We start from the raw sequence: 10,117 nt of genomic DNA, 5'->3' as shown, positions 1-10,117 counted from the left end.
TGAACTCTGTTTTGACCATCTCAAGGACAAAGAATGAGCATGTCTTTTTTGTATGTTTTTCCACTTTCAATATAAGGACCTTTTCCTATGCTCAGAGGAATACATCCTCATTTTTCACAACGTCCCCAAGAAAGGTTCAGAAGATAGAGAATCATAGAATTGTTATGGCTGAAAAAGACCTTTAAGATCATCAAGCCCAACCGTTATCTAACTCTACTGGGCTGACTACTAAACCATGTCCCTGAGCACCATATCTAGACAGCTTTTAAATACATCCAAGGATGACGATTCAACCACTTCCCTGGGCAGCCTGGTCCAGCCTTTGATAACCCTTTCAGTGTAGATGTTTTTCCTAATGTCTAACCTAAACCTCCCCTGGCACAACTTGACGCTGTTTCCTCTTGTCCTATTGGTTGTAACTTGTGAGAAGAGACCAATGCTCTACCTCACTACAACCTCCTTTCAGGTAGTTGTAGAGAGCAATAAGGTCTCCCCTCAGCCTCCTTTTCTTCAGACTAAACAACCCCAAGTCCCTCAGCTGCTTATCATAAGACTTATTCTCAAGACCCCTCACCAGCTTCGTTGCCCTTCTCTGGACCCTCTCCAGCACCTCAATATCCTTCTTATACTGCGACACCCAAAATTGAACACAGTACTCAAGGTGCGGCCTCACCAGTGCTGAGTACAGTCGGACAATCACTTCTCTAGTCCTACTGGCCACACTATTCCTGATGCAGGCCAGGATGCCGTTGGCCACCTGGGCACACTGCTGGCTCATGTTCAGACGGCTGTCAATGAACACTCTCAGGTCCTTTTCTGCTGGGCAGCTTTTCAGCCGCTCTTCCCCAAGCCTGTAGCACTGCATGGGGTTGATGTGGCTCAAGTGCAGGACCCACCGCTTGACCTTGTTGAACCTCATACTATTGGCCTCGGCCCCTCGATCCAGCCTATCCAGGTCCCTCTGCAGAGCCCTCCTACCCTCAAGCAGATCAACGCTCCCACCTAACTTGGTGTCATCTGCAAACTTACTGAGGGTGCTCTCAATCCCTTCGTCGAGTTCATTAAAAAAGATATTAAACAGGAGCGACCTCAACACTGAGCTCTGTGGAACACCACTCGTGACCAGCCGCCAACTGGATTTAACTCCATTCATGGAATTTCCAGGGGCATGAATTCATTCTTAACCAATTGGCAGGCAAAACATCTCATTAGGAGTCAACATACTGTCTTTCCAGGAGAATCCTTGTCCTGGAGCAGAACATTCTTTGTTGTTCTTTATATGGTGACATGATGTTGCATCGCCCCTGTTGCAAGAAAACAAAATCTATTTCATCTCTTCCTGATGTCATACATACAGTGACACAGCTTCAACCTCTATTTACACTTTTTTTTTTAATTTATTTTAACAGATTGAATCAGCTGTTTGTATCCTTGTTTGTAACCGAGCTTTAGCTGGCCCTGTAAGCTGGTAGCACTTTGCATCCAGCATTTGTAGGCTTCTTTCTTTTGGCTTTCCTTTATGCAACTGTGTTTGGAAATGATGCTTTCTTCCTCAGGGGAAGACGAAGTACCTCACTGTCTTCTCTCATTGCAATACTTTACCATACATGCAGTAGCTGAGCAATAGGGATCCCAACAAAAAAGGAAGAATGCCATTTATCTGTGAATTAAGCTCTTTGGATGGGTTTACTGTTCCCTGGAGAGATGTGCTTTTGTCCATCCATTGTCCATCCCTGTTTTGTTCAGATCATGGATTCCGGACCTGTTGACTTGCAAAGCAGTGGGCCACATTTTCTGTTGGCATAGCTTATCACGTCTCTGTACTTAAGGGGATGTGCTGACTGCTGCCAGGGTAGGGGCTTGTGCAAAACTTTTCTTAGCCCCATGGTTAGAGCTCTTTGCCTGGGGTGAAGGCAGAGGTGCTCATTTAAAAGTTTAGGAGTCGCTATTCACGACTCTGGTAACAAATGTTGAGGCACGTGTTTATGCAATGAAAAAGGCGCTCAGGAGCTGGCGAACATCTGGCACACCCACCTTAGGAAAGAGGCTTGTGCCCTCATTGCTGCCTTCGGTTAGAGCACTAAAATGAGGACTGGAAAGAGGAACTATAAGCGAGGAACTATGAGAGGAGAATTAATGTTATCTGTACAACTTTCCCCTCTGCTCTCTTTTATATCCATTAGTGCTTTGTCACTCACTAGTTCTCCAACCAGCTATTTAATAGATGTAAAATAAAATCTTAGGTATGCATTGAGCCTATTGTAGTGTTATGGAAATGGATGTTACTGAGCACGTAGCGCTACTAGTGAGAAATGGAATGCTGCTGCAAGCCGCCCAGAATATCCTATGACTTTTCCCTGCACTCTTGAGATATGTTATACCTTTGTAAGGACCTTTGAATTTCCACAGTGGTGTAAATAGGCATTAAAGTAAGTAAGAACAGAGTACTTTGTCCTCTCTTGCTTATATTTTATACAGCTGGCAGAGAGTGTATTAGAACTGTTACTTCCTGTTTAAATATCTTCATTTATGAGTCAGATTTTCAACTAGTTTAAATTAGTGTAATTTCAATGGTATGTCAAGGAAACTACCCCAATCTTCTGTCCCTGTATCTCTAAATATTTACTTACTTATAGGGCCCAAAGCCCCATTGAATTTTATAATTCAAATAATTTCTAAATGAAAATAAAACACTTGAAAGCAAGATACATGATTAGCCTGTATTTAGGAACATATTTCTAGCTGTTAGGTTTTTCTACTATGTTTGAATGGGTCTATCAAACATTATAATCCATTATGAAATACTGTAGCCTGACCTAAAATCAGTTTCCCAAGTGAGGAAGCTGCTAGTAACCCCTTCTGCAGAGAAGCAAGTGACTGGAGAAGGATGGACTCGGTTGCAAGCGATGCACAGTGACTGCGCTGAGGTTTTGACAGCCAGGGATCTGAAAGCATGGGAATATCAACCTGGTGTCATTCAGGGTTAAAGTCACTCCCATTGAAGCAGAGCTGCAGCTCTTGTATGGCTCAGGTAATGTATTTGCAGATTTTTAAAACTGGGAGAGTTTGACTTTGTATGAATTAAGTTGTATGCTTTATTATAGACGATAGACATCGCTACACTTTTCTTATTAATACCTTTTGAAAATAACGCCTTCCTAGCTCTGTGCTGCAGACGGTGAACGGGCTGGAAAAAAGTGACAATTTGCCTAAGATTTATATGTAAAGTTTTCTTATCCAAATCTGTTGCCTCAAACCTTTGTACTTTTTTTCTCCCCCAAATTCTGAATTAGGTAATCGGGGCAACATAAATTTCCAAATAAAAGCAAACAGTGTCCTTTCAGCCTCCCCCAAAACAGCGCTTGGACAACCTCTGAGGGAAAAAAGATGTTAACGATGCTTAAAGCTGCACTGACCCTAAAATGAAGCTTTCCTGGGTTTGCTGCTGCACAGTCTCACTTTTTCGCGATGTTTCGTAGGAGGTAATTTCTGTACTGGTTATGATTTGAAAGGGCTGGCCCACAACCCGACCTCAATCAAATTGGAACAACATGTCACCAAAGGTCCTGGTCCCATGGTACGTGCTTGGAAATACAGCTCCCCAGTGTGGAGAGATTTCTGGCAATTCAGTGAAACTAAACTCAATTTTCATGGTTAGAAATTGCTGCAGGAGCATTTCATTGTGTTGCAGTTGTCGTGCTCTGTATGTTTGTGTGTGTATGTGTGTGTGCACGCACACGCGCTTGCATTTGTGTGTGTTGCTGCTTTACTGCTAACAGTTAGGGCAACTCTGAGAGTTTGATTTGTGGACAGAAATGACAAATTTCTGTTAAATTATTGACACAGAAGGGAAAATACTTTTCTCCTTTGAAGTTAACTAAAACCAAATGGGGTTGTTTCCCCAAGGGAAAAGTAGGAGTTTACTTATGATGCATCCCCTCCCAGAAATCTTTCAAATTATACATACTGTACCCTCTGTTTATATAAATATGAATTACATTATTGTGTGTACAGGGTCATTTTTAGTTCAAATGGAAATGCAATGCTGCTAGGCAGAGGCTATGGAGAGATTGAGGGGATTCTAGGATCTGCCATTTAACCGTTTTCAAACACGGTATGTGAAGTGGCTTTGAATAGATCTGCTGGAAAGTTTTGGCCCACTGTGAAATGGAGACAGCTTTGTTTTGCTGGTAAATCTACAATTCCGAGCAGCTTTAAATAAAGGGAGAGAGGCCGGTCATTTCTCATTTACATGGTGTGCTCTGATTGTACATTGTTGTTGATGGTGACAACCAACAGTTTATGCCCTGCATTATGTTTGCTTATGTGTTCTCATCCAGCTGTGAAGCTCAAATTTTGCAAGGGATGTTTTCCCACATGCAGGATAACAAATTTTTCAGATTGACCTAAGGGTTGTTCTTTTCCAATTTGCCAATGAGTTCTTTTTCATTTCAGCTAACTTAATAATAGTTGGTTTAAATGTCATTAAGCCATAAATAAATTGTTTTCTGAAACGTTTTCTCTCTGTCATACCATCATGTTTCTGTATGTCAGTGGAAATACATATTTCTGGCTGGGTGTCTTTCTGTCTTTTAAGCTGAGAGTTTATCAAATTTAATTTCACCACAGGACATTCATTAGGACATCCCTAATTTAGTAGCTCTGGGCAGTCCAAATATGATGCATAAAAAGTAGGAATGTCATGACTAGTGCCTTGTAGACAAAAAGTTTTGTTCACAATCTGTTCCCCTTCCCCCTCTCAATTTCATCAGAGTTTTCCCAAAAGCCTTGCAAGCTTTGGTAGTCTGCAGCTTAGTTAATCTCTAAGAAATCGTCCTGTCCAAAAATTTCCCACTTAGGTGAACTTTTCTACTGCGTATGGGAGTTAATCATCATTGGATATGTGTAGTGTTCCCTAAAGATTGTCAGGATCAGGCTAACGTGTATGCTCTGTCTTCCTGAGACCGACAGTTAGTCCAAAGCCGTGGAAAAATGGTTGACATTGATTTGGAGATACTTCTCAACGTAGGCAAAGAAGACATGGCATTCAGCAAGAGCTCCTGAGCCGGTTCTTCAGGTGACCTCTTTTTGCAGTGTTGGTGGCAAGCAGGGTGCAGGGTTTGTCTGAGATGTTAGAAGCTGTAATTCACTCCTCTGCTCTTGTGGGTGGAGTCCTTTTCACAGCATCTCCTGCAGAATTGTTAGGAGAGAGGTCCCTGCCTCGCAGGGGAATAAAGGCTGACTGCAGAGTCAAACGCTCCTAAAAACAGTGGCCAGTACTTTCAGAGCTGGCCGTGGAAGGACTTCTGTCTTACAAAAGAGGCTTGAGACACACTAGCCTGTTACCAGCACGGAGTGTTGGGCAAGTGGCTTTTTCCACTGCTTCTGACCTATTTGCAGCTGCACGCCCCGTGATTGTTCTCCATTCCTTATAAATTGTTTTAGACGGTATCAAGGGAAATATTGACATTTCCATTAGCAGTGAATTTGCCAGAAGCACATTCATAATGGCCTGTTAATAAAAAGCAATGCAGGTGGATACAGTTTCAGAAAGCAAACGCTTGAATTAGATACACAGGTATCAGTATTGGATTCACAGGTATCAGTATCTATCTCTCTTCACTATATCTCTTCTGGTCTCACCTCAGGTAATGTTAGAGGCAGCAAGGTCAGTAGGCTTTTCCAGTTGAAATGGAAACAGGGCAGTTGTATCACCTGAAATTTGTAGCAGCTTCTCTCATTTGTAGATCACTCTTGGTTTTTGACAGACAAAGCTATGTAACTAATACAGAGGGTTTGCTTCCTGAAAGTTAGTTTTCCAAATGCTTTATTCATGTAATCCTAATAATCTTAGCCTTAACATACTTCCGCTGAGCAAAATACCTGGGCTGTTCAAAGCTGCACATGGATCATTGCAAATGGCATCGCACGTCTGTTCTTTCTTTTCCTGAAGGCAATAAGAAATCTGCTGCAGGTTTCTAAACCAGTTTGAGGTTGCCTAACAAAAGGTATAGGCTAAGAGCTGTACACTGTTTTTAAAGTACTGGCCTGTTGAGAATATGGATTGTGTTTTGTGACTCTACTCTCCACCTGCAGAATCTGCAGCAGCAAATAAGAAGCAGGGGTATAAACAGGCCACGAGTAACTTTAGACTGAAAATAAGAGAGTAACCAGTATCAGAGCTCTGGGCTTCTGGAACAGCTTCCCAATAGGAGTAATGGGGGCAAAACCAAACTGAATAAATACTTGAAAGATGAATCATGATAAATTAATGAACAGGACAGCATGAAATGGGTGCGCCAGAAGTGTAAAACTCTGTGGGCTGGTCGTGGGACACGATCACACAAGTTATTTCTCTACTAAGTAATCAGTGATGCTCAGCGCTTAGCACCATCCATTTATGCCTAGTTACTACAGAGATATTGCAATGTGAAATTTGAGCACAACGGGAGAAATCAAGCCAAGCTGTTAAGCAAGATATATTCTATCAGTTATTGCGCTCTATCAAAAACCAGCCAAAACCATAATGCAGAAAAGAACTTGATTATGTGAATTCAGTCAGTGGTCATATTGGCATTATCCAGCAGTTTTAGATCACCTCTCTACTCTGATCTTCATATTTTATATAATGGCATCGAGCTCTTTCTGCAGCCCAGCATCCAGCCCCTTCTAACACTCCCAGCTCAAACACATCCTCTCCGCATATTCTTGCACTCTGAGCCCAGCTACAGTAGCCATGGCGGTGTGCAGCTTAAGTCCTCTGAAATCCAGTGCTCCTTCTCCCCTTTACCATCTCCCTGCAACCCTTTGTAGCCTGCCTGGTTTCCTCCAGCTCCAGCCAGGCAGAAATGACAAGATTCTCTTTGTCAATAAAGAGATGTTAGGAAGAACTAAGGTATGTAGCAAATACAGAGAGAAAGATCCAGTCTTTTGAAAAAGCTATCTGTGCGCTTTACAAACATTTTCACATTTGCGCAGTAGCACACTGAACCTTAACTCTGTCATCTCCTTCATTATTTAAATCTACAGCTTTAATGGAACGCTTTCTTAATGAGCCACAGTAGAAGAAGTAATTACTTTTGGCTGGGTATTTATCAATGGTAATTTAAATGTTGTTTTGTCTTTGCCAGATTTCTGCCTTAATTCAAAGCTCAGTTCAGTTCTGAAGAGTGAATCAGTGGAAAAGGCAGTGAGAAAAGTTTCACGTTCATGGACTTTCTTGCTCAGTTTACAAGTAAAAATTGAGTGTTTTTTTCTAGCTGCTAGCACCTAAAAATCTTAACGTGGGCTGGGAAAGTCAAAGGTGGTTCTCTCTGCTATCTACGTGACAGCCAGGAACAGAGTCCCTATTATCCAAACTGAGGTTTGTGCAGCTGCATTGTCTAAAATAGAGATTCTCAGCTTGTGATGCTCAGATCTTAGGGTCTCCACAGACGGCTTCTAAGCCTCTGTGAAAAGTAACTTAAGAAAAGTGGGTTTGATAGTAGGCTTAAATTTAGTTTCAGAGCTGCACTTTTACTACTGGGGAAAAAAAAACAAACAATCAACTTTAGCAATCTGGAAATTAAAAAAAAAATAAGATCATTTGTCTAAAGTTTATCCTACAGTCACATGGATGTTAACAACCAAAAGACTAATAGACTTTACACACCTGTTACTGGGGAGAGCTGTGGGGTTGTGTAGATGCACAGCAAGATGCATTTGGGCTGGCAGTTGTATTTAGCCTGTGTAGGGAAGCTTCTGTGTTGGAGTTTAGAAATACACATCTGTTGACTCTTGCTTAACATTAGTTAAAACCTTGGCATTGGGTGAGCGTTTGTTGGATTACCTTTCCCTCATACAGGTCTGATTAAATGGGAGTGGCTCTCATTTATTTCTATTACACCGATAGGTGTTTGGGATGTATCGCACTAGACCAGTCTTCAATAAGCTATGCAAACTCTACTAATAAAAACATCAACTGGCCAAAACAAATCCAGGATCAGCATGCACAGCTGATGTCCAGTGGCTGCAAACAGAATTACTGCAATGCACAAGCTTGCAGAAATACTCCAGGTCAGGCACAGGTCTGAGGTCTTGGATGAAATCTTTGCATCCTTCATCCTATTTATCCACTGCAGTGTGTTTCTGTGGAATCAGGTTCTTCTATAAAAACAATATATAAATATATATATGTATGTGTTTGTTTTTTTGGTTTTTGTTTTGTTTTGTTTTGTTTTGTTTTTTTAATTTCAGTGGCATTCTTCCTCATGAAAGTTTTCCTAAGCAGGGGCTGTTGAAAGAAGCAGATATATATACAGTGCTGGTGGACTTTTAGCCGACTGATACGCTTTGGAGGAAAGAGCTCTTTGGAGTTCTCTTCATCACTTCAGGGTGCTTTTGAGAAAGTGTCTACAGAAAAGGCAAGTGCTGAATATCTAAAAATGCTGTTACATTCACAGTCTCTTCTGTGTACATATGCTCACACACCAATTTTCATAGGCAAACCCTTTATCTTGCTGCAAATTGTGTTCTTAAACCTACAGGTATCTGGTTTATGTGTGCTCTAGGTTTGCAAACTTAAGGATGCAAACCCATTTGAGAATAAGACCTAATTCCTCATGATTTGCCACCCTTACTTTTTCTTTTGTCAGCTTTTTTAACTGCCAGCTTTTTAAGGCAAGCTTGAAAAAGAAGAAACCTTACAATGACTTCAGTTAATATAGTGATAAGTGCAAAGAGGCTGAATTTGAATGGACCTTGAACATGTGTCAGCAATGCTAGCAAGGGACTTTGTTAATATATAGTAATACAAGATGACTGTGAATTATAATCACTCAGAGCTGTCAACAGGAAAAGAAAGAGATAATTTGCAAATGTTGTTATGCTGGGTTTGGGAAGGGATGTGCGAAAAGACTATCATTTGCTCTATTCTGCAGTGGACTGAATGAAACCATGATGCTGCTAAAATGGCCAAATGTACTAAAAGTGAAACAAAGGAGAATCGTTTATTTAGGTCAGTTAAATACTCCAAGTAATTAGTTTGAATATAGTGATAAAAATATATTCAAGCTTGTGTTTTGAACATACAAATTTGCAGTGACAATAAGTAAAAGACACCTTTTTAGAGATACTAAAGTGCTTGTTGCATGCAGGTGTACTCATATACATGGGATTTTCTGAAGTTCTTAAATTGCCTGATTCCTATTTAAATTGATGGGAACTCCTGATGTGATTTTGGAAATTCTTCTAGTGCTTCACAGCATGCTTAATCCTTAAATGTGTTTAAAAATCCAGCCTAAGTGACTGAACTAGTATTATTTTACCCACTTATTTACTACCTGAGGGGAGTAACTTATAACTTTCCTTTGGATTTGATGTTTATAGCTAATATTCACAGAGATTGCACTCACTATACAGGTGTCAGAGGCTACAAGGACAGGCATTCTGCAGAAGGAACACTGGTGCGCTTGGGGTGATTTGGCCATTGGGTCAAAGAGAGGAGTGTTAGGAGGTGCTGGTGTCCTACACATGAGGGATGGGGACTTCTGGGTCTGCTCCTGAACAAACAGAGGAAAACCACAGGCAGCCCAAAACAGGATCAGCAAGGCTTTTGGGTAAGGGGCAATAGCAGGGGGAAGTTATGGAAACAGTTTTTCAGACCTGTTTTGAGGGCAGGCTGTGATTGCAGTAGCTGGTTCTGTTGAACGAGCTCTGGTAGCCCCCAGTGCATCTCTGGTGATACCTGCACCTTTTTTTTCTGCTTGCTGCAGTCCCTCCACCTCTTGCACTGACTGTATCTTATTATTCTTCTGCAGTTCTTCCCATTCTCTCTACCCTGGAGAAGATTCAAAAGCTTTTCTAAAGTGAATAGTTCACTTACACTGCTACCGTGATGTAGGATGTTTCATTTATGCAGTTACTGTTAATTTAAATCAATCAACTGTTAGTTTAAGTTCTACTAAAAGCATACCTAGCCATTGTAACTACAACTAAGAAAATTTTTTAAACTTAAATTCTATCACTTTTTCTAGCAAGAATATTTTGTGTGCAGACAATGAAAATGGAGACAAAAATGTTAGATGTGTCTGATTAAAGTTATGGTACAAACGTATGTGATAGCTTATCCACAACTAAA

Source organism: Vanellus vanellus (assembly GCF_965231255.1).
Source record: "Vanellus vanellus genome assembly, chromosome: 2".
In the NCBI taxonomy this organism is placed as follows: Eukaryota; Metazoa; Chordata; class Aves; order Charadriiformes; family Charadriidae; genus Vanellus; species Vanellus vanellus.
Note: the sequence above shows the minus strand (reverse complement) of the source record.